Source organism: Leopardus geoffroyi, chromosome A2, assembly GCF_018350155.1.
Source record: "Leopardus geoffroyi isolate Oge1 chromosome A2, O.geoffroyi_Oge1_pat1.0, whole genome shotgun sequence".
In the NCBI taxonomy this organism is placed as follows: Eukaryota; Metazoa; Chordata; class Mammalia; order Carnivora; family Felidae; genus Leopardus; species Leopardus geoffroyi.
The window spans coordinates 122128687-122153087 of NC_059331.1; the positions used below are offsets into that span (position 1 = coordinate 122128687).

General features: G+C 40.0%; 1 long non-coding RNA gene and 1 other non-coding gene across 2 annotated transcripts; both read left to right on the forward strand.

Moving 5' to 3' along the window:
* The first annotated feature begins 11876 nt into the window (after positions 1–11876).
* LOC123606646 lies at positions 11877–24141 on the forward strand. Its single transcript, XR_006716414.1, has 2 exons — positions 11877–12657; positions 23900–24141. It is a non-coding gene; the product is annotated as an uncharacterized LOC123606646 (long non-coding RNA).
* On the forward strand, positions 20632–20700 carry LOC123607808. The gene has a single exon (XR_006716946.1). It is a non-coding gene; the product is annotated as a small nucleolar RNA SNORD2 (small nucleolar RNA).
* Positions 24142–24401: the final 260 nt, after the last annotated feature.

Consider the following 24401-nt stretch of genomic DNA (forward strand, 5'->3'; position numbering starts at 1 on the left):
TGATGCCATCATACAAATGATAGGAAAGCTCTCGACTGGGCATTTTTCCCTTATTAGAGTTGACCATAATCTTGGCTTGGGAGATCTTTACACCCACTCCCCTTTCCCTTGTGTGGCAGGGTGAAAACTCAAAGCATATTGATGATTGCTGGTAAATGTGAATTGTTAGCTAACTGTCCAGTTAGTATAGCTTTCTAAAATTCCTTCTTTGGGACAGCTCCAAAAGTAAATATGTAAGTATTTACACAAAGAAAAAGTACTATTACTTCAAATCCCATTGTGTATAGATAATCACCATTAGTCTTTGGTGACTATACCCCCACTTACCAATCTGTGTAAACCTAATTTAACATATGTAATGTCACACCAAACATTCTCTCTTTCGGGCACATTCAACAGTGTATCATAAATACTTTTGTCATTAAGTACAAATCTTCACATATTGATGATATAGTACTATTAGGATATTTATGATTTCCTTTACACTTTTATTGTTAAAATTTTAAGCTGTTTCTATGTTACACTCTTAACAGGACATGGGAGTTCAAGTTTCTCTGTACTTTGAGCAAAACTGAATTTTATTGCTGTGTTTCCACCTCTGCTATTCTGATAAGCACAAACTCAGTTTTCATTGCATTTCTTTCATTATGACTGTAGTTAAGCATCTTTTCATTAGTGTACTGGCCATTTGTGTTTCCTTGCAAATTATTTGTTTATGACTATTGCTGGTTGTTTGGGGGTTTTTTCCCTTAGTGGTTTAAGATATTTTTAAGTGTTAAGACTATTAGTTTTTTAATATACATTACAAATGTGTTTATTAGCTTTTCACTTCACTTTGAATCTAATTTATGGTAGTGTTTTTTCTTAGGGTTGTTTTGCTTTCCTTCTGTTCAACATTTTTAAAATAGTCACATTTATTAATTTTGGCCTTTGTTTATTTTGTTGTTGTTTATTTACTTATTTTGAGAAAGAGAGTAGGGGAGGGGCAGAGAGAGGGAGAGAGAGAGAGAGAAAATCCCAAGCAGGCTCCACACTGTTGGTGCAGAGCCCGATGCGGGACTTGAGCCCACAAACCATGAGATTGTGACCTGAGCCAAAGTCTGACATTTAACCAACAGAGCCACCCGGTGCCCCCTTTTATGTTTTTGACTTTCATGGTCATGTTTAAAAGGATTTTACTCATCCACCCTCCCCAGCTCGTGCTCTGTCTCTCTCTCAAAAATAAACATTAAAAAAATTTTTTTTAAAAAGGGGGCGCCTGGGTTTCTCGGTTAAGCATCCAACTTCGGCCTAGGTCGTGATCCTTGCAGTTCATGAGTCGGAGCCCCAAATTGGGCTCTGTGCTGACAGCTCAGAGCCTGGAACCTGCTTCAGATTCTGTCTGTCCGTCTGTCTCTCTGTGTCTCTCTCTGCCCCTCCCCCACTCATGCTGTGTGTCTCTCCTCTCAAAAATAAACATTAAAATTTTGTTTTAAATAAAGGGATTTTACCCATCTTAAGTTTATATAAGTATTTGCTTGTATTTTCTCCTGGTGCTTTTATATATAATTTCCTTTCTAAATATATTTAAATATTTAATCCATCTCTTAAAATGCAACTTTAAAAAATTATAGAGCTTTTTGTTTGGCACAATATGTTTGAGTAATAAGTGTCTTAGGTGGATTTTTGCATTATTTTTTGCAGAAGCATCTACTTAAGCTTTTAAGGTCTCATTGTGCCAGTCGATGCTGGAATACAAAATAATGGTGAGATAACAGTTTTTTATATACAATATTTACGCTCTTCTCAATGTTCTGATCTTTGCATAAACGTCACTTCCTCAGATAGGCTGTCTCTGACTACCCTGTCTTCATAAAGTACAATCCGTGATCACTCCCATCTCATGAAGAACACACTCCTCTTCTGTAATTTTCTTCATAGCACTTAGTACTATGTGATCTCATCGTGTTTGTTTGCTCATTATATCTCCCATTGGAATGCGGATTCCATAAAAGCAGGGATCTTTTCTGTTTTGTTCATTGCTATATCCCCAGAACCTAGAGCTGATTCTGGTGCATAGTAGCCAGTCCATAAATATTTGACAGTGACCGTGATTTAAAGTATATCCTTGTGGTAATTTTTGGATGTGTCAACTTTTGTTGAAATATATGAAAGAGGGGTGCCTGGGTGGTTCAGTCGGTCAAGCGTCTGACTTCAGCTCAGGTCATGATCTCACAGTTTGTGGGTTCAAGCCACTGGGGCTCTGTGCTGACAGCTCAGAGCCTGGAGCCTGCTTCAGATTCTGTGTCTCCCTCTCTCTCTGCTCCTCCCCCTGCTTGTGCTCTGTCGCTCAAAAATAAATAAACGGGGTGCCTGGGTGGCTCAGTCAGTTAAGTGTCAGACTTTCTCAGGACATGATCTCATGGTTCCTGGGGTCGAGCCCCATGTCGGACTCTGTGCTGACAGTTCAGAGCCTGGAGCCTGCTTCAGATTGTGTGTCTTCTTCTCTCTCTGCCCCTCCCTCGCTCATGCTCGGTCTCAAAAGTAAACATTAAAAAAATAAAAATAAAAAACATTAAAAAACATGTGAAAGTTATCCACCAGTGTCTCTGAAATTAGAAATCACAAGGCAATAGAGGAATAGAATTCAATATAAAATAAAACTGCAGTCATCTAATGCTGGGGCATAGTGACCACACCTAATAATGATAAAAATAAAACTAAGCTGTTCACATAGGCCTTTTGATTGTTCTTTTTTCAGGGTTTTGTGTTGTGTCGTTGTGCTAATAAAAGTGATAAGTCGTATTTTGGTGCATTCACTGAGTGCCAGCCATTGTGCTCAGCACAATTATCTCAGTCCTTACAACAACCCTATCAGGAAGGTATTTTCATCCTCATTCATAGATGAGGAAACTTGAGGTTAAGTGATTTGCCCAAGAGCAAACCAGTGGTAGGTGACTGAACTTGAAATTGCAAGTATGACTATCAGGATTCCTGGCTCCAGAAGTTTGTAGAGAAGTTAGAAAGGCCAAGCTCACTGATCTGCCCTTGCCCCCATATTCCCTATTTTCCTTACCCTGCTTTTTATTCTTTTTCTAGAATACCTGTCCGACAGATTTTGTGTTTGTTTATTGTCGCTCTTTGTCCTTCTAGAATCAAAGTGCTGTGAAGTCAGATTAGTCCATGAGTTTTGTTCACTATCGCATGTGTGGGTCTACAACACCACCTGGCATGTAGTGGGCTCTCAGAAGGCTAAACAATAAGACTAACATACTGGAGGTGTGACAAGGAGGCAAATCTAGTGTAAGGGCTATTATCTTTTTACACCGGAGTTTATGAACCAAGAAGCAGAGAGAGAAGGATCTTCATTGGAGAGTTGGAGGTTGTGACTATCAGAAGAACTAAAACTAGACTCAAACCCAGAGTATTAGGACTTCTAAGGAGTAGGTTTGGGTGGGACTAGTGTCAGGTGCGTGGGGCCAGTGAGGAGGCTTTTTTCTTGTACACTTCTGTAAGATTTGAATTTTTACCATATACACCCGTTACTTAATAAAAACATTTTTGGACTTCAGTTTCTGGTGATGACTGACTAAACATAGTAATAAAATGTTGGATTTAAGAAAGAAGGAAGAAAGGAAAAAATAGGAACTGCCAGGTCAGTTTTTGGATGAAAGTCTGTAACAAAGGAGGAAAATGGAACATTAGAACAACAACAAAGCTACAGCCGTTGTGAGCTGTCAAGAGGACTGTCTTGCTGCTCTTGGAGCAGGTGAGGAAAAGAAATAGAAAAAGCAATTTCCCTGGGTGGTTTGGGCAGATGCGCTTTCCCGAAGTTCAGCTCTTCAAGTACGCATAGCTGGATGGACCAGGATTCTCCGAATCTGAACTTAACAGCAGCTCAAGATCTCTGGAAGAAGACTCATCCCAAGCCATTGCTTTTTCAAGGTTAATATCCAGCAAGCAATAAAGATTATTGCAAGCTATGCAAACAACCTGATGGTGAACGAGAATCAACTTTGGAAAACACAGAGTGCATAGACCAGTTATTGTAATGGTCATTTTTTTTTTAAGGTTAATGAGATAATTTACATAAAGTCAAGTTCACCCTTTTCAGTGTGCAGTTGTATGAATTTTGACAAATGGATGTTCTCACGTACCCATCCACACAAGGTATAAAACAGTTCCATTACCCCAAAAAGTTCCCTGTGCTCCCCAAGCCCCTGGCAACTGCTGGTCTGGTTTCTTCCCTAGGGATGTGTTTTAAACAATGGCCTATAACTGAAATCACCTATGATATGTAGATTTTGAGCCCACTTCTTTCACTTAGCATAATCATTTGAGATTTCTCCATGTTGTTGTATGTATCCGTAGTTTGATCCTTTTAATTGGTGAGTAGTAATCCATTGTATGAATGTATCACGTTTTGTTCATCCATTTACTAGGTGAAGGAGATTTGAGTTGTTTCCGATTTTTACTGATGACAAATAAAGCTGCTGTTAACTTTCACCAAAAGGTTTTTGTGTGTGAACAGATGTCATTTCTCTTGGGCGTATTTCTAGGAGTAGGATTGCTGGGTCGTATGATAATCATATGTTCGCTTTATAAGAAACCGCCAGTTTTTCAAAGTGGCAGCACCATTTTCATCCCTACCGCAATGTACAGGCATTCCAGGTGGTTCACAGCCTCACCAGAACTCAGTGTTGTTAGGGGGTTTGATTGTTGCTATGTTTTTGCTTTGCCTTTTTGTTTTGTTTTTGTTTTTGTTTTTGTTGTTACTGGGTGTATGGTGTGTATCCTTGTTTTCTTTATTTCCATTTCCCTAATGATAAATGATGTTGAGCATTTTCATATTCTTATTTGCTGTCTATATAGCATCTTCAAAAATGAAGTGGGAAACTCCTACATTTTTAAAAGACTGGTGTTTTTTTTTTAATTAGTGAATCTTGAGAATTATTTCAATATTTATTTTTGAGACACACACACACACACACACACACACACACACACTGGGAGCGGGGGAGGGGTAGAGAGAGAGGGAGACACAGAATCTGAAACAGGCTCCAGGCTCTGACCTGTCAACATAGAGCCCAACGCACAGCTCGTACCCATGAACCATGAGATCACGACCTGAGCCAAAGTCAGATGCTTAACCGACTGGGCCACCCAGGCATGAACCATGAGATCACGACCCGAGCCAAAGTCGGATGCTTACCCAACTGCCACTCAGGCACCCCTCTATAGAAATTTTAGAATCAGCCTGTCAGTTACTTACTGGGATTTTCACTGGGATTCCATTGAATCTATAAGTCAGTTGTTACAGTCTTAATAGTATTGACTCTTCTAGCGAATGAACACAGTATCTCCATTTAGTTTAGTTTTTTAAGATGTCTTCAGTAATTTATACTTTTCCACATATAAATCTTGCATATAATTTGATAGATTTATACCTATGTATTTCATGGTTCTTAGTGCTACTAAAAATGTTACTGTTCTCCGGTTTACTGCTATTATATAAAAATTAATTTTTGTACATCGACTTTGCATCCTGTGATCTTAAACTCACTGGTAGCTTTTTTGTAGATTCTTGATTGTTTTCTGTATACCCAGTCATACTGTCCACAAATAGAAATTACTTCTTCCTTTCTAAACTGTTTTATTTACTTCCTGTTTTCTTTATTGTTTGCTCCTCCCTCCCTTCCTCCTCCCTTCTTTCCTTTTCTCTTATTACATTGCCCAGGGTCTCCAGTAGGATTTGAATAGAAGCCCCAAAAGCTGAGAACCTTGCTTGTTCTTGAACTTAAAGGGAAAGCATTCAGCCTTTCACTATTAGGTTTGTTGTGGATGCCCTTTATAATATTGAGGAAGTTGCCTTCTGTTCCTCTTTCCCAAAAAGATTTATCACAAATGGATATTGAATTTTATCAGATGCTTTTTATCTACTGAAATGATCATGTAGGTTTTTTTAATCTACTGATATAATGAATTTCATGGATTTTTAAATGTTGGGCTACACTTTTATATCTGGGTTCAATTTGCTAATACTTCGTTAAGGGGTTGTTTGCATCTGTGTCCATGAGAGATATTAGTCTGTAGTTTTCTTGCAGTATCTTTGGTTTTGGTACCACAGTAATGGAGAGCTCATTAAAAGAGTTGGGAAGTATTTCCTCCTCTTTTATTTTCTGAAAGTTTGTAGAAAAGGCTATAAATATTCCTCTCTGCCCTGCTATAGCTGTATCCAACAAACTGATACACTGGCTGAAAAGAATGGTGAAAACGAGATTGGCTTAAAACAAAGATGAGGGTAGACTATACTGGGAGTGTAAATAATATTGACCACATTACATAAATAAGATTTATCATGTTAGGGGCAACTGCTTGTCCCTTGAGGCAGGCAGATTCTTGCAAATCAAGCTGGAGAGTCTCTGAGGAGAACACACTGAGCATCGCCACAAGGATAGCCCCAGAATTCGTTCCCACTTCAAATGAGCTTATAAGGCCTGTACTATAATGAGTTCCGCAGAAGTATTTTGTTGAAGTCGTGTTCCCGTTTTTCACGGACTGGAAGTTGGGGTTAATAAATACGAGGAAACTTCAAATATCAGAAGGAACCTGAGGTATATAAAAAGTCACGTGTTCAATTTTTTTGTCACTGAGTCCAGGTCAGGGATGAAAATAATCTGGAAGTCCGTTAGATTTAGAGCAGTAGCTATGGACAGAAGTACGCAAGAGTGTTGCCTTTTCTTAGGTCACAAGGAAGATGGGGAGAATGGAAGTACAACAGTGAGAAAGTATGAAAGCATTCTGTGAAACCATTAGGTGACTGCTAGAGGGCACCCAAGTACAGTAGTAAGTAGGACTTGAAGGAAAGCAAAAAAAAAAAACAAAAAACAAAAAACAAAACAAAAGTTGAGCCATGAAAATCCATCTTGTTCTGCCATGCTGGGTGGAAGTTGCCTGCTTTGTGTCATCATGTCTTGGATCGGAAGGTCTTGAGGTAGCAGACCTCATCTGAAGATCATCTGCTCCTAGCGGATTTTTAGCATTCAAGAGCTCGAGATCTCCTGGGAGGGCTTATCTCATCAAAATTTGAAGGTACTTTTTCTCTGATGTTACATCACTTGAAAAAATGTCTCTTAGGATTTTTCAGGTTTTGTTCTTCTAGCCTATGTCTGGAAAACTGAAAAGAGCTCTCCTAATAGTTTCAAATGAGTTAAAATCTGAAGCACCAAACAAATCCAGTTCATTCTAGTATTCTTCCTTCTAAAGATGAAGAAGCAAATCGCTGGTTACCTTGTAGCAATCCCAGGATATCCAAAGAACATGTAGTTTTAAAAGACACATGGGCAGTTTTATTCTCAAATTGGGGAAGGCAAAAAGTTGACCAGGAGACAAAACATAAACCTAATTAAGAAGTATCTAAATGCAGGAATTTTTTTTTCTTCCAAGTTTTTATTTAAATTCCAGCTAGTTAACATACAGTGTAATGTTGGTTTCAGGTGTAGAATTCAGTGATTCACCACTTAGGTCCAACACCAGTGTTCATCATAAGTGCACTCCTTAGTCCCCGTCACCCATTTCACCCATCCCCTTGCCCCCCTCTTCTCCAGTGACCATCAGTTTGTTGTCTGTAGTTAAAAGTCTGTTTCTTGGTTTGCATCTTTTCCCCCACTGTGTTCATTTGTTTCTTAAATTCCACATAGGAGTGAAATATGGCATTTTTCTCTGACTTATTTTGCTTAGAACAATACTCTGTATGTCCATCCACATCATTGCAAAGGGCAAGATTTCATTCTTTTTGATGGCTGAGTAATATTCCATCACACACACACACACACATCTTTATCCACTCATCAGTTGATGGGCACTTGGTCTCTTTCCACAGTTTGGCTGTTGTTGATAATGTTGCTATAAACATTGGGGTGCATGTCTCCCATTGAATTACCTTTTTAGTATCTTTTGGGTACATACCTAAATAGTGCAATTGCTGGATTGTAAGGTAGTTCTATTTTTAACTTTTTGGGGAACCGCCATCCTGTTTTCCACCAGTGGCTGCATCAGTTTAAATGCAGGACATTTTAACAAGTTGCTAATGTAAGAGCAGCAGTAAGTGATGATAATTACAAGAAATTTCATTTTTTCAAAAATACGGTACTTTGTGTTAAAACAATTTATGAGTATGCCACAATTATAGATATCTCACAGTGTGTTTAAATTTCTTTTTAATGTTTGCCTATGGGGGGGGAGGGTAGAGAGAAAGACTAATGGGGGAGGGGCAGGCAGAGAGAGAGGGAGACACAGAATCCGAAGCAGGCTCCAGGCTCTGAACTTCAGCACAGAGCCTGACATGGGGCTTGAACCCATGAGCTGTGAGATCATGACCTGAACCAAAGTCGGATGCTTAACTGATAGCCATCTGGGCGCCCCTGTATGCCTTTCATTAATGCACCTTTCTCAAGCCCTCCCAGATATTTGTTTAGATGCGTGTAAACATGTTTTACAGTTTTAATTCAGCTCTAAAATAGTTACCTCGATGAGCATGTTAAATGAACATGTAATATATTGAATTTACCATTCTCATAAAATTGGCAGTTCCCTTAGCAAGTAGATAAGCCAAAACAATTATCCCATATGTATAAGATATGTCACTTTATAACTGTACTATAGTATAGTCTCAAACATTTTATTAGTTACTACCTTAACCAAAATAACACATTTTGTTTCCTCCAAACACAGAACTAGAAAACCTATAACCAAAGGCTTAATTTCTTTTTACTCCATAGCTATATATACATTTTGCATCTTTTATTGATTTTCTGATATACAATGAACCTCTGTATTCATAAGCCAAAAATTTATATCATGTCAAAAGTTTTAACTTTCCTGCTTTGTGGGTCTGATAACCTAATAACCAAGGTCATTATTCAAACAGCTTTTTCTTCTATATTGGTTTTAGCAAGAAAATTTGAAGAACCAATATGTGTAAAGCTTGAGACTTAAAAAAAATTTGGGGGGTGGGGGGCGTGGGGAGTACCAGGGTGGCTCGGTTGGTTAAGCATCTGGCTCTTGGTTTCAGCTCAGGTCATGATCTCACGGTCATGAGATCAAGTCCTGTGTCTGGCTCCAGCATGGAGTCTGTTTGGGATTCTCTCCCTCTCTCTGTCTGCCTCTCTCTCTCTCTCTCTCTCTCAAATAAACAAAAAAAAAAATACTTAAAAATTTTATTTGAATCTTATCTGGACTGCATGAATACGTGAATAACAACAGAATATTTTTGATCGATTTTTAACTTTTTTATTCCTAAAGTCTTTCCAAGGAGACGGGAAGGTGGAAAGGAAATGAGAGAGGACCAGCCTAGGCAGATAAGACAAGGACAAAGTTAGCCTACCACTGATAATTTTATAATTCTGAAAAATATACTTTTATAATTATAGAAGCAGTTGTAGGATTTATAGTATAACCTGTGCCCCCTTGAAAGGTTTCTTTCTATGCTTCCATCAGAAATAATTCACCTTAGGGGCACCTGGATGGCTCAGTCAGTTAAGGGTCCGACTTCAGCTCAGGTCATGATCTCATGGTTTGTGAGCTCAAGCCCTGCATCAGGCTCCATGCTGACAGCTCCGAGCCTGCTTAGGATCCTCTGTGTCCCTCTCTCTCTGCCCCTCCCCCGCTCATATGGTCTCATTCTCTCCCTCTCTCTCTCTCTGAAAAATAAACATTAAAAAAAATAACAGTTCACCTTAAGGCTCCTGGCTGGTTCAATCATTACAGCATGGGACTTTTTTCTTTTTTCAATATATGAAATTTATTGTCAAATTGGTTTCCATACAACACCCAGTGCTCATCCCAAAAGGTGCCCTCCTCAATACCCATCACCCACCCTCCCCTCCCTCCCTCCCACCCCCCATCAACCTTCAGTTCTCAGTTTTTAACAGTCTCTTATGCTTCGGCTCTCTCCCACTCTAACCTCTTTTTTTTTTTTTTCCTTCCCCTCCCCCGTGGGTTTCTGTTAAGTTTCTCAGGATCCACCTAAGAGTGAAAACATATGGTGTCTTTCTCTGTATGGCTTATCTCTGTATGGCTTATTTCACTTAGCATCACACTCTCCAGTTCCATCCACGTTGCTACAAAGGGCCATATTTCATTCTTTCTCATTGCCACGTAGTACTCCATTGTGTATATAAACCACCATTTCTTTATCCATTCATCAGTTGATGGACATTTAGGCTCTTTCCATAATTTGGCTATTGTTGAGAGTGCTACTATAAACATTGGGGTACAAGTGCCCCTATGCATCAGCACTCCTGTATCCCTTGGGTAAATTCCTAGCAGTGCTACTGCTGGGTCATAGGGTAGGCCTATTTTTAATTTTTTGAGGAACCTCCACACTGTTTTCCAGAGTGGCTGCACCCAGGAATTTGCATTCCCACCAACAGTGCAAGAGGGTTCCCATTTCTCCACATCCTCTCCAGCATCTATAGTCTCCTGATTTGTTCATTTTGGCCACTCTGACTGGCATGAGGTGATATCTGAGTGTGGTTTTGATTTGTATTTCCCTGATGAGGAGCGACGTTGAGCATCTTTTCATGTACCTGTTGGCCATCCGGATGTCGTCTTTAGAGAAGTGTCTATTCATGTTTTCTGCCCATTTCTTCACTGGGTTATTTGTTTTTCGGGTGTGGAGTTTGGTGAGCTCTTTATAGATTTTGGATACTAGCCCTTTGTCCGATATGTCATTTGCAAATATCTTTTCCAATTCTGTTGGTTGCCTTTTAGTTTTGTTGGTTGTTTCCTTTGCTGTGCAGAAGCTTTTTATCTTCATAAGGTCCCAGTAGTTCATTTTTGCTTTTAATTCCCTACAGCATGGGACTTTTAATCTGAGGATTGTGTGTTCAAGCCTCATGTTGGGTGTGGAGTCTACTTAAGAAAAAAATTTTCCCCCTTGTTAGGCAAAGGGAACCTTTGGGATTTGGATGCTACAGTTTCCCTTGGATCTCCTTTGTAATCACTCAAAAGTTTCTGGTTCTTGGCTAGAAGGGGACAATTTTCCAGAGAACTTTTTGTTTACATTATCAAGTTTCTGCATCTCCTGGCTCCACCAAAAGAAGAACAGCTTGATAGTGGTCAAGAAGGTTTGGAGTATATGGACCAAGACAGGGCTTGGGAAGTCCTTAACAATGGCACAAGATCAGAAGTTGACATTAGGAAATATCAGAGACCTCTTCATCTGGAGGTTGTAATTTTAAGGGACTTCGAGTATGGATAGTTCTGAAGATGGAAGAGGAGGGAAGAGAAAGGAAAGATAAATAGGAAAGTGTGGAACAGAGTTTTAGATGGACGCACAAAACTGAGGCAGATTAAAAATTTTTCACATCTCATTGGCCTAGGTAAAGAGTTTTAGGGAACCTTAAGAAGCTGGATTATATCTCTCTCAGTTTCTTAGCCATATTTTAAATTTAAACTCACAAGGAATTACAAAAAATAATACCAAGCATTCCTGTGTCCTTCATGCAACTTTCCTGAGGTGCCTCAGTGGTGATATCTTGTATAAGCATATTTCGTTATCAAAATCAAGAGATTAACATTAGTACAATACTTTTAACGACAGACCTTATTTGAATTTTTGTATAGTTTTATGAAATTTTATCACATAGGTACTTTTTTAAAGTTTTTTTTTTTTAATGTTTTTAGTTTTTTTGAGAGAGAGAGTGCAAGCAGGGGAGGGGCAGAGAGAGGGAGACACAGAAGCCAAAGCAGGCTCCAGGCTCAGAGCTGTCAGCACAGAGCCTGATGTGGGGTTCAAGCCCACGAACGCGAGATCATGACCTGAGCTGAAGCCATACGCTCAACCGACTGAGCCCATAAAGATTTTTTTTTTTTTAACGTTTGTTTAGAAAGAGAGAGTGCAAGCATACGCGAGTTGGGAAGGGGCAGAGAAAGAGGGAGAGAGAGAATCCCAAGCAGGCTCTGTACTGTCAGGGTGAAGCCTGACCTCAATGCAACAAACTCTGAGATCATGACCTAAGCTGAAATCAAGAGTCGGACATTTAACCGACTGAACCACCCTGGCATCCTGTAAGATTTTTATTTTTGAGTAATTTCTGTACCCAGTGTCGGGCTCCCACTCACAACCCTGAGATCAAGAGTCCCACACTTCATTGACTAAGACAGCCAGGTGTCCCCATTCACATATGTAGATTCTGATAACTACAATCATCAGGGTACCGAACTTTTCTATCTTCACAAAGAAACTCTTATGCTAACCTTTCTATAACCTTCTCCATATTTCTAACCACTGGCAACCACTGGGGCAACCACTGACCTATTCTTCATCTGTATAATTCTGTCATTTCAAGAATGTTATAGAAGTGGAGTTATAAAGTATACAACCTTTCGAAATTGGCTTTTTTTTACGCAGCATAATGGCCGCGAGATCCCTTCCTGCATCAACAGTTTGTTGCATGTATCATGTTGTTCCTTTTCATTGTTGAGTAGTAGTCCATAGTATGGGTGCGCCACAGTATATCCATTCACTTTTCATAGGACATTTGGATTGTTTCCACTTTTCGGCTATACAAATAGAGCTACTACTATAAACATTCATGTACGGATTTCTTACGTGGATGTGTGTTTTCATTTCTCTAGGATAAATACCCAGGAGTATCGTTGCCAAGTCTTATGGTAAGTCTGTGTTTAACTTAATAAGGAACTGCCAAACTTCTCTTCAGAATAGCTGTACCATTTTATATTCCTACCAATGATGTATGAGAGATCTAATTGCTCTATATCCTTGCCAGTGGTTGGTATTGTGGAATTTTTTTTTTTTTTTTTTTTTTTTTTTGCCATTTTAATAGAGGTATAGTGGTGTATCATCATGGCTTTGATTTGTATTTTTCCAGTGGGTAATGATGTTGAATATCTTTTCATATGCTTATGTATGCCATTAAAAACTATTTGCCATTCAAATATCTTCTGTAGGGAAATGTGTAAGTCTTTTGCACATTTTCTAATTGAATTTTGTGTGTTTTTACTGTTGCATTTTAGAGCATTTTTATATATTCTGAATACAGATCTCTTACCAGAACTGTGCATTGCAAATATTTCTCCCAGTCTGTATCTTTCTCTTAACAGGGTCTTGCTCAGAGCAAAAGGATTTGGTTTTGATAAAGTCCAATTTATTGGTATTTTCTTTTATGGATCATGATTTTAGAGTCATGTCTAAGAATTCTGCATAACTCAGAAGATTCCCTCCTATGTTGTCTTCTAAAAGATTTATGGTTTCACTTTACATGTGGATTTATGATCCATTTGGGGTTAATTTTTATATCAGGTGTGAGGTCTAAGTCAAGGTTCATATTTATGCCTAGGGTTGTACAGTTATTCTAACACCATTTGTTGAAAAAAACATCCTTTCTCCTTTGAATTGTTTTTGCCTTTTTGTCCATATCCGTTGACTGTGTTGTGTGGGTTATTACTGGCACTCGTTTCCATTGATCTGTGGAATCCACATGGCCACATTGTCATGATTACTGTGGCTGCATGATTACTGCTTGAAAATGAGGATAGTGTGAGTCTAGCAACTTTTCTTTTTTTTCCTTTTCATTTCATTTTCTGTTCGTGTATTTCCCTATAAATTGAGAAACTGTTTCTCTAGATCTACAAAAAAATGTTTTTCATAAATTTCATAAAATTTCAATAAACGTATAATTCAGTTTGGGGAAAACTGATATCTTTAGTATGTTGAATCAGTTTTTCAGTACATAAACATAGTAAGTTTGTCTATTTAGGTCTTTTAAAAACGTTTGTATCAAAAACAAAAGCTTTTATCAGAGTTTTGTAGTGTTTGCATACAGATCCCCTACGTTTTGTCAGGTTTAGACCTGTAGTATTTTTCTTTTGAGGAGAAATTATAAGTGGTATTGTGTTTCTAATTTCAGTTTTGACATGTTCGTTGCTGATAGAAGAAACTCAGTTGATTTTTGTATATGACTCTTGTACTTGTGACCCTGCAAAATTCAATTATAAGTGTTTCCTTTTCTTCTGTTTCCTGGAAGAAATGGTGTAAATTCCTGTTATTTGTTCTTTTAATATTTGGTACAATTCAGCAGTGAAATCATCGGGCCTACACACAGCTTTATCAAAAAGTTCTAAAATGTTGATTCAATTCCTTTAGTAGTTACCAGACTATTCAGTGTATCTATTTTATTTGGGTAAGTTTTGATAGTTTGTTGCTTTTGGGGAATTGGTCAGTTTCATCTAAGTTGTTGAATGTATGTGCATAGAGTTGTTTGTAGTAAGTATTATCCTTTTACTGTCTGCTGGGTCTGTAATGTCTGCTGACATCTCCTTTTTCATTCCGGATGTTGGTAATTTCTCTTATCTCTTTCTGGTAGACGTGAAAATGCTTTGTTATCCATTGTGCCCATCTCTTTTAATTCATGTATATAAACTGTTTACATTTAATGTAATTATTGGTATGTTAGGATTTAAGTCTGCTATTTTATTTTTCTGTTTCTTTCTTCTGTTCTTCATTGATCTTTGCTGTCTTTCTGTGAGTCACCTGAAGACTTTTTAGTATTCCGATTAGATTGTTGTATAGTGTTGATAAGTCTATTTCTTTGTATAATTTTGTTAGCAGTTACTGTACATTTGCATATGTAACTTATCACGGTCCAGCAATATCAACCTTACTCCACTTCAGATGAAATGTAGAAGCATACCATTGGATAGTTGGGATTTTGTTTCCTTTTTGTGCTAAGGTACCTGTCAAATGAGCAATTTGCCCATGTCAGATTTCCCCAAACGGACCACTGCTATAATACCTAATTGTCCTTGATGCAGTTGTGCAACTTAGGAAGTTGTATGCAGGATTTAGCAGTATAACAGTATATCATGAAGGAAAAATTATTTGGTCTGACATTGAATGCAGACTTAGACTAAAAAGACCTCATGAGCATCATTGCACTGATAATATGTTGTGCAGGTACATAACCTCCAAGAATCTGGCCAAGGACCAGCTGTAGCCAACTGAGAACTCATTTAAAAACAAAACAAGAACAGTTCTAGGAAGATGAAACTAAAAGGAGTAATTCTTTTTTTTTTTTTTTTAATTTTTAAATTTAAGTTTTAGTCAACATACAGTGCAATGGTGGTTTGGTTTTAGGAGTACAATTCAGTGATTCATCACTTACATACAGCACCCAGAGCTCATCACAACAAGTAGTCTCCTTAGTATCCATCACCCATCTAGCCCATCCCCCACCCACCTCCCTCCATCAACCCTCAGCTTGTTCTCTATGGTTAAGAGGCTCTTGTGGTTTGTTTCCCTCTCTCCTCTCCCCCCACCCCATATGTTCCTCTGTTTTTGTTCCTTAAATTCCACATATGATTGAAATCATATGGTGTTTGTCTTTCTCTGATTGACTTATTTCACTTAGCATAATACATTCTAGCTCCATCCATGTTGTCGCAAATGGCAAGATTTATTTATTTGTTTGTTTATTGTCAAGTTAGCTAACATATAGTGCATATGGTATGCTCTCGGCTTCAGGAGTAGATTCCCATGATTCATTCTTCTTCATGGCTGAGTAATATCCCATTGTGTATATATACACCACATCTTCTGTATCCATTCATCAGTCAACGGACATTTGGGCTCTCTCCATAGTTTGGCTATTGTTGACAATGCTGTTGTCAACATTGGGATGCGTGTACCCTTCCGAATCTGTGTTTTTGTATCCTTTGGGTAAAAACCTAATAGTGCAATTGCTGGATCGTAGGGTAGTTCTATTTTTAATTTTTTGAGGAACCTCCATACTGTTCTCCAGAGTGGCTGCCCCAATTTGCATTCCCACCAACAGTGCAAGAGGGTTCCCCATTTTCCACATCCTCACCAACACCTGTTGTCTTATGTTGTTAATTTTAGCCATTCTGACGGATGTGAGGTGGTATCTCATCATGGTTTTTATTTGCATTTCCCTGGTGATTAGTGATGTTGAGCATCTTTTCATGTATCTGTTAGCCATCTGGATGTCTTCTTTGGAAAAGTGTCTATTCATGTCTTCTGCCCATTTCTTAACTGGGTAATTTGTATTTTGGATGTTGACTGTGATAAGCTCTGTATAGGTTTTGGATACTTACCCTTTATCAGATATGTTTGCAGATGTCTTCTCCCATTATGTAGGCTGCCTTTTAGTTTGGTTGTTTCCTTTGCTGTGCAGAAGCTTTTTATCTTGATGAGATCCCAGTAGTTCACGTTGGCTTCTGTTTCCCTTGCCTTCGGCAATGTGTTTAGTAAGAAGTTGCTGCGGCTGAGGTCAAAGAGGTTGCTGCCTATGTTCTCCTCTAGGATTTTGATGGTTTCCTGTCTCACATTTAGGTCTTTCACCCATTTGGAGTTTATTTTTGTGTATGGTGTAAGAAAGTGGTCCAGGTTCATTCTTCTGCATGTCGCCATCCAGTTTTCCCAACACCATTTGTTGGAGAGACTTTTTTCCATTGGATATTCTTTCCTGCTTTGTTGGATATTCATTTCTGGGTTTTCTGTTCTCTTTCACTGATCTGTGTCTGTTTTTGTGCCAGTACCATACTGTCTTGATGACTACAGCTTTGTAATATAACTTGAAATCTGGAATCGTGATGCCTCCAGTTTTGCTTCTCTTTTTCGGGATTGTTTTTGCTATTAAGGGTCTTTTGTAGTTGCATACAAATTTTATGATTGTTTGTTCTAGCTCTATGAACAATGCTGGTGGTATCTTGATAGGGATTGCATTCAATGTGTAGATTGCTTTGGGTAGTATAGACATTTTAACAATGTTTGTTCTTCCACGGACATGGAATACTTTTCATTTCCTTCTGTCCTCTTCAGTTTCTTTCATGAGTGTTCTGTAGTTTTCAGAGTGTTAGATCTTTTACCTGTTTCATTAGGTTAATTCCTAGGTATCTTACTGGTGTTGGTGCAATTGCAAATGGAATCAATTCCTTCATTTCTTTTTCTGCCGCTTCATCATTGGTGTATAGAAATCCAACAGATTTCTGCATGTTGATTTTATATGCTGCAACTTTGCTGAATTCATGTATCAGTTTGCACTTTTGTGGTGGAGTCTTTTGGGTTTTCTACATAGAGTACCGGGTCATCTGCAAATAGTGACAGTTTGACATCTTCCTTGCCGATTCGGATGCCTTTTATTTCATTTTGTCGTCTGATTGCTGAGGCTAAAACTTTCAGTACTATGTTAAATAGTAAGGGTGAGAGTGGACATCCTTGTCTCGATCCTAACCGTAAGGGAAAGGCTCTCAGTTTTTCCCCATTGAGGGTGATATTAGCAATGGGTCTTTCATATATGACCTTTACGTTTGGGGTACAATTAATGGCAACAATTAATGTTGAGGTATGTTCCATCCGTCCCTACTTTGTTGAGGGTTTTTATCAAGAATGGATGCTGTATTTTGTCAAATACTTCTTCTGCATCTACCGAGAGGATCGTATGGTTCTTATCCTTTCTTTTATTAATGTGGTGTATCACAGTGATTGATTTGTGAATATTGAACCAGCCCTGCGGCCCAGGAATAAATCCCATTTGATCATGGCGAATAGTTTTTTTAATATAATAAAGAGTAATTCTTAAAATACCTTGAAAGGTGATTGTTGTGGGTTGAATTGTTTTTCCAAAATGTTATGTTGAAGTCCAAACCCCAGGTACCTGTGAACGTCACATTATTTGGAAATAGGGTCAAGTTAAGATGAGGTCATATTGGATCGTGGTGGGCCCTAAATCCAATGACTGGTGTCTTTATTAGGAGAAGGAGGTTTGGAGATGCAGAGACCACAAAGAGGGAAGTAGGCCATGTAATGACAGCAGCAGAGATTGGAGCACTTGCTGGTACAAGCCAAGGAGCACCAAGGATTAAAGCAACTACCAGAAGCTGGGAAGGATTTTCCCCTACAGCCTTCAAAGTGGGTATGGCCCTGTTGCCACCTTAATTTGAGACTTCTTGACTTCAGAATTACGAGAGAATCAGAATCTATGGTATTAAGCGACCTAGTTTGTGGTAATTTGTTGTGGCAACCCTAGCAAACTAAGAGCGACCCAAGGCAAAGTCTACTCTGAAGATGCAGGGCTGATGAGATGTCCTGAGCACCTTGGCCATCAGGACCGGCCTCACTGACAATTTATCTGGCCTGTATCCCTCACTATAGGCATTTCTCTTACAGACGAGTGACAGTTAGGACAACAGACAACCAGACAGATAATAGGAATGCTGAGTTAAATGCTTAGAAGCAAAATTTCACCAAAGAACAGTGCAAACTGATGAGAATTCAAAAGTCCTAGGAATGAAATAGAGACCAAACAGTGAAGGGCTCAACAGATTATTTGGAGCTCATACTCAGCTGCTGTCAAACAAGGTGAGGTTTCTTGGGCTAGCTGAGGAACCAAGGGGGCGTCCCTGTAAGAAAATTGGACAGGCGTGCAGGTTTGGACTCATCCTAGGTGATTCAAAGAAGGGTTAACGGGAGTGGAGACCAGTCGTGATTTGGGGCTATTTGTGTACCTTGGTAATTTTATCTCAGAGGCCGTACCTTTAAAGCCCAGCTAGAATCCTCACTGGCAAAAAACTGTGTTAGAAGAGTGGGGGGTATAATTACATTAGGAGCGGCAGTTCCGTTGGTTCAGATGTGCTCACAGAGTGGTTGTGCTCTATCTTGGTTGATTAGAGCCAGGTGGAAATGTTACAGTCTTCCAATTAGCTGCCAGGGCCATTTTTCACTTTCTGAGGGCCCGGCCTGGAGAGAGCACAGAGCACTTTCGCCTACAGTCCCTTAGTGAAAATGCAATCATGTGGCCACATTAAATGCACAAGAGGCTGGAAAGTAGACTTTGGCTGTGTGCTGAGAAAGAAATGTGAATCAAGTTTTACAATTACATAACCATACTCTTCGTTTTGGGTTTTTCATGGTTGTTGTCCCTTTTAAATTATGTTTTGCCTTTGTCCCCATTCCCACTCCCGCAGACCTACACCCTCGTGTATTTAACATATGCCCTTCTGATTGACCTTCTATATATTAATTTGAAGGTATGAATCTCTGAAAAATATATGATTGTTTTGAATACGTTTTTAAATGTATATAAATGTTTGTTGTCTGTATGTCATTCTGATTATTCATTTTTTCACTCTATGTTTTTGAGATCTATCCACGCTGACACCTGTAAACCGAATTCTTCCCTCCTGATTGCTTCAAAATACTCCATTTATTCATATTATTTCAACATTTTATTCTGCCATGTACAAAAGACAAAAATGTTTTAGTAACTTAATAATGTCATATTTACTTTTATTTATTGTTTTTAAAATTTTTAAATGTTTTTTTATTTTTTTGAGAGAGAGAGGGAGACAGAGTGCGAGCAGGGGAGGGGCAGAGCGAGAGGGAGACACAGAATCCGAAGAGGCTCCAGGCTCTGAGCTGTCAGCACAGAGCCTGACACGGGACTCGGACTGATGAACTGCGAGATCATGACCTGAGCTGAAGTCGGACGCTTAACCGACTGAGCCCCCCAGGCGCCCCTAATAATGTCATATTTATTCTTTATTTTATTCTCAAATGTGCAATTTGGGCTGGGATTGCAGGGACAGCTCATGTCTGCTCCATGCATTATCAGCTGGAGCTGGCAATGACTCAATGGGTTGGGGTCAGAATTAGCTGAAGGCTCGCTCTCTCACACGTAGTGGTCAGTGTTGGCTATTGGTTGGGACCTCAGCTGGGGTTGTTTGGTGGCACACCTATACATGACATGTCCGAGTAGCTGCACGGCTTCCCTGTAGTGCAGTGGCTCAGTTCCAAGAACTGTTGTCCCAAGAGGGCAATGCAGAAGTGCGTGAGTTTCTTGTGACCTTGTCTTGAAGTCACGTGGAGTCACTTCCATTGTACCCTGTTGGTTGAGGGGGACACAGGGTCTTCCCAGGTTCACAGGGAGAAGACATAAAGCCCACCCCCCAATGGAAGGACTGTCAGTGTTACGTGGTTAAAAAAAACCCAAACAAACATGTGGGAATGTGGGATGGAGTATGTTGTGGCATCTATCTTTGGATAGGACAGTCTGCCACATTTGTGAAAATAAAAAATCTGATTTGGATATGACGACATGATTTGGATACCAAGGCTAGTTAGCAAAGCTTTTTAATTATAAAAGTTATATTCCAGTATGCTTTCTTTTTGGACAGAGTATTAGACTGTAGTCAATAATTGCTTGCTTCCTGTATTCTTAGACTTTTGTTCTAAGATTATCAATACCTTTCCCCTCAGTCCTTGTTTTTTATGTGATCGATACAATGAGATCAACCAGTTCATAGGACATGATGATGAAGAATGTAATACAGAGAAATTGATTTTTGTTTTCTTTAAAAAATACATCCTATGGGGCGCCTGGGTGGCGCAGTCGGTTGAGCGTCCGACTTCAGCCAGGTCACGATCTCGCGGTCCGTGAGTTCAAGCCCCGCGTCAGGCTCTGGGCTGATGGCTCAGAGCCTGGAGCCTGTTTCCGATTCTGTGTCTCCCTCTCTCTCTGCCCCTCCCCCGTTCATGCTCTGTCTCTCTCTGTCCCCCAAAAAATAAATAAACGTTGAAAAAAAATAATAATAATTAAAAAATGCATCCTATAGTGAAATGATGGCAATCATCTTTCAGGACTGACCTGCGGTGAAGAGAGTACCCATTGCCCACCACTTGGTTATTTGGGGGGAAAAAGCTTAGAAGAAAGAGTAATAGCTAGTTCTCAACCTCTTTTTTTTTTTTTCCTGGAGCTGCCCAGAGAATCTCTTAGGTACTGGATATTCTGATTAGATACCCTTAATGCACATGTGACTATTCTGAGCTGATGGTCTCCATCACTAGAAAGTAGGTCTGTAATTTTTGTAGTTCTCATGCTTGCTTTCTCCGATCTGTTCTCTCCTGAGACCCTGTTAAAATATGATGGTGCTTAAGGACAACACGGCCAAGATCGCTCTACCTTTCTTAAAGAGATACAATGTGAGAAGAGTGGGGAAGCGTTCTCGCAATCAGCAAGGCCAAGAAAAGGTTGTAGTTGAAATCATCCAACCCTGTGCTGATGTCTGTGTATCACTTTAGCCATTTCTCTCAATCCAGAAAAACCATGGCCAATCAGATGGCAGTGGTGATCATGGCAGCATTTCCCTTTGGGTACATAGAGTTTTCACCAACGCAGAAAGTCACTGCTTAAAAAATGTGACATATGGTGGGCCAGTCAAGTCTGTCCCTCCTCCTCCTTGATTCTCTAGGTCAAGATGAGATTGATTCTCCTCCTCCTGATTGTCCCTCCTCCTCCTTGATTCTCTAGGTCAAGTCTTGGGCTTTTGTTTTATTTTGTTTGTTTGTTTGTTTGGTGGAAATTTCCAAATGTATACAAAAGTAGAGAGAACAGTATAGAGAACTCCCATGTACCCATCCCCTAACTTTAGCAGTTACCAACTCAAGGTCAGTAGGACATGCTTTAAAAATATAACCATAATATCCTACATTTGAAAGTTAGCGATTTTTGAGGCTGTTGAAACATGCAAAGGTGTGCCATTGGAGAGAATGAAGCAAAGATACAGGTAAGTGACATATAGCAATGACAAAGGAAAAGAGCTCCAATCGCTGAAGTCTTGGAGAAGGCTCCAGTTTGGCAGGTCTCCCCTTGATGTGAAGAGCTACGCCCTGTTATTCTATCCTAATAAATCCCCTCCTCTTTTTTTTTTTTTTTTATAACATTGGTTTGAGTTAAACTTTTGTGCCTAATGTTACTGCTATCTAGATAGCTTAGTGTTACTCCTCTCCATGTTCTTTGATTTTTCGCACCACTCAACTTAGTTTAGCAATGGTAATGCTAACAGCTACCATTTATTGAATGCCTACCGTGTGCCAGACCCTCTTACCAAGTACTTAACCTTCATTCCTTATAAGGACCCAGCGAAAACCATTATTTCCCTGTGTTGTTGATGAAGAAAAGAAGATTTACATGGCTTAGGTAGTCTGTGCTCAGGTTACACAGTTAGTAAGCACGGAACCAAAATCCTGCTCAGATCTTTCTAACCCTCAACCTCTGTTCTCACTGTGCCATGCTGCACGTGACAGACATGATTTTTATTTTCTAAAAAGCTAACCTAAGTCTGTAGCATTAAACCATGAGGTCGGCAGACCGTTGCCTCGCCTTTCTAGGCACACAACTAGACTCCTTTGCATTTAGGGTTGGCCTTGTGGTTGGGCTCTACCTTTGAAATGTGAATAGAAGAGACGTGCCCTGTTTCATGACTGGGCCCATAAAGCTTCCCGTTGGCTGCCCTCTGTGCTCTTTCTGCTTCTGCTATCTGGTTTACACTGCCGAGGGTGACCTTGGCAACCACATGTTGAAGATGGCAAAAGCTGACAGCCTGGGTCCCTGAGTGACTATGCAACAGAGCTTTCTACCACCAATCTGAAACCTTCTGGAACGGTTTATATGAATCATAAAGTCCTACTGTATTTAAGCCATTGTACATTTAGGGGTCATTTCTTAACAGCTAGCCTTCCTTAATTTTTATGTACTGTTTCGGTTATTCAGTATTTATCTGTGAGAGAGGGAGGGAGAAATGGATGGATGGATGGATGGATTGATGGGATTTCTCAGCTCTGCTTAAGACATTGCAGAGGTCAAGCCCTTTCAAAAGAGCCAAATATCTTCTGGAATTACTCTGGGGTCATGAAGGAGATAAATGAGCAGGATAATGATGGGGGAGGTAGGCACCCTGGGGTGAGCAGAGGCTTGATTCTGTTTCAAAAGGGGAATTGTGGACATGGGTGGGTCCCTTGGAGGCATTGTGAGGGTGGGGGAATTAGGAAGTGAGAAAGGGAAGTGGGACAACAGCAAAGGCGAAGTTGGCCAGCCCCAGGCTCTGCCCAAAGGCCTGGTAATGGTCACAGAAGTGACCTTCAGAGCTCTGAAGCTGCTGGCGCCAGAATGCTCCAGATAGGAATGACCCCTGTTAGGACAGACTGTTCTCCTTTTACCATTAGCGGTTTTTAAAGCAAACGCAAGCCATGTTTTTGCACAATGATTAAAATTGTTATAGGACAGATTAAAAAAGTGACGAGAAAGAATGAGCATGTTAGAGTTGTAACTACTAAAATGTATCGTACTGGAAGATAATGTGTAAAAAGGCAACTGGGAGTTACGGTGGTGGTGGGGTTCTTGGAGATGGCAAGGGTAACAAGAATCATCTAGGGTTTGACTGGATCCAGCATTCTCACCCAGGAGGATATCGCCCCTAAGAGGGTGAAAATTGGTTCATGGGGGAGCAAAAAGAACTTGGATATTCAGTGGTTTGTGGCCCTCCAGGGGGCCACAAAGAGAAATATATCTGTGGTATTAGAATTTCATGGTGGGAAGGGGGAATTAGGAAAAAATGTCTAAATATCTCCTTAAAGGGGTGATGATGGAAAAAAAGGTTGAGGCACACTGGACTAGATGATTCCAATGGAGGAATTCTGTTGACCATCCATGGGTCCTCCTGGGAAAATGAATTAGAAATAAGTGCATTATCTTGACGGAAGGAAAAAGACCTTACACATGGCCTAGGAATGTGGGAAATAAAAAATCCACTGGGAAATATAAAAGCAGCAGTGGGCAGCTGGGCCACCCCCACAGCTGCCCAGTAGATGATCAACTGCTCCCTCCGTAAATGTCAGTGTCCAGGACGCTGGGCTGAGGGCCTGAGACACGCGGGGCCATTTCCCAGACAAGGTGATAGGAGGGGACAAGGCAGGATGCAAGTCAGGATTCAGGAATTAACCCGCCCACCTCCCACCTTCCCGATTTGTTTTGTTTTATTCCCTTGTTTTCTGCCTCCTTCCCTGTTCTCTCAAGACGCCCATCACTCATTTCTTCTACAGGCTGGGGAATCAGTAGCAATGTTAATGAGTGAAAGAAAAGAATGCTAGAAACAGCCGCAGGCTGACATCAAAGAAATGAACTTCAGCCCTGTGATTGTCATGTGGAAGGCCTGGAAATACACGCGAACATCTGTGAAATCAAATCAAAACGCAGACAGGCTTTTGGCCTCCCTACTCCACGCTTCCAGATAGGATTTGGATGCGCAGTTCCTTAACAAAATAAAAATGAAGGACCATGTCAAGTATGGGGAATGGTTCTCATCCCACGGGTGTTCAGCCGTGGAAATGGCTTCTGGCTCTAGGCTGCTTGAAAGTCTAGAGTTTGCTATCAGTCTGAAAATAGCGATGTTGTTTCAGAGGGGCTCTGAAAGATGGAAAGGAGGGCCCAGCACAGGCCACTCTTTTCTCTTGCCTTCTCCCTGGTGCTCATTAAGGAAAAGGTTCTGATCAAACAGTAAGAGTTATTACTTCTGAAGCCCTTATGACAGGTCAGGTAGTTTTA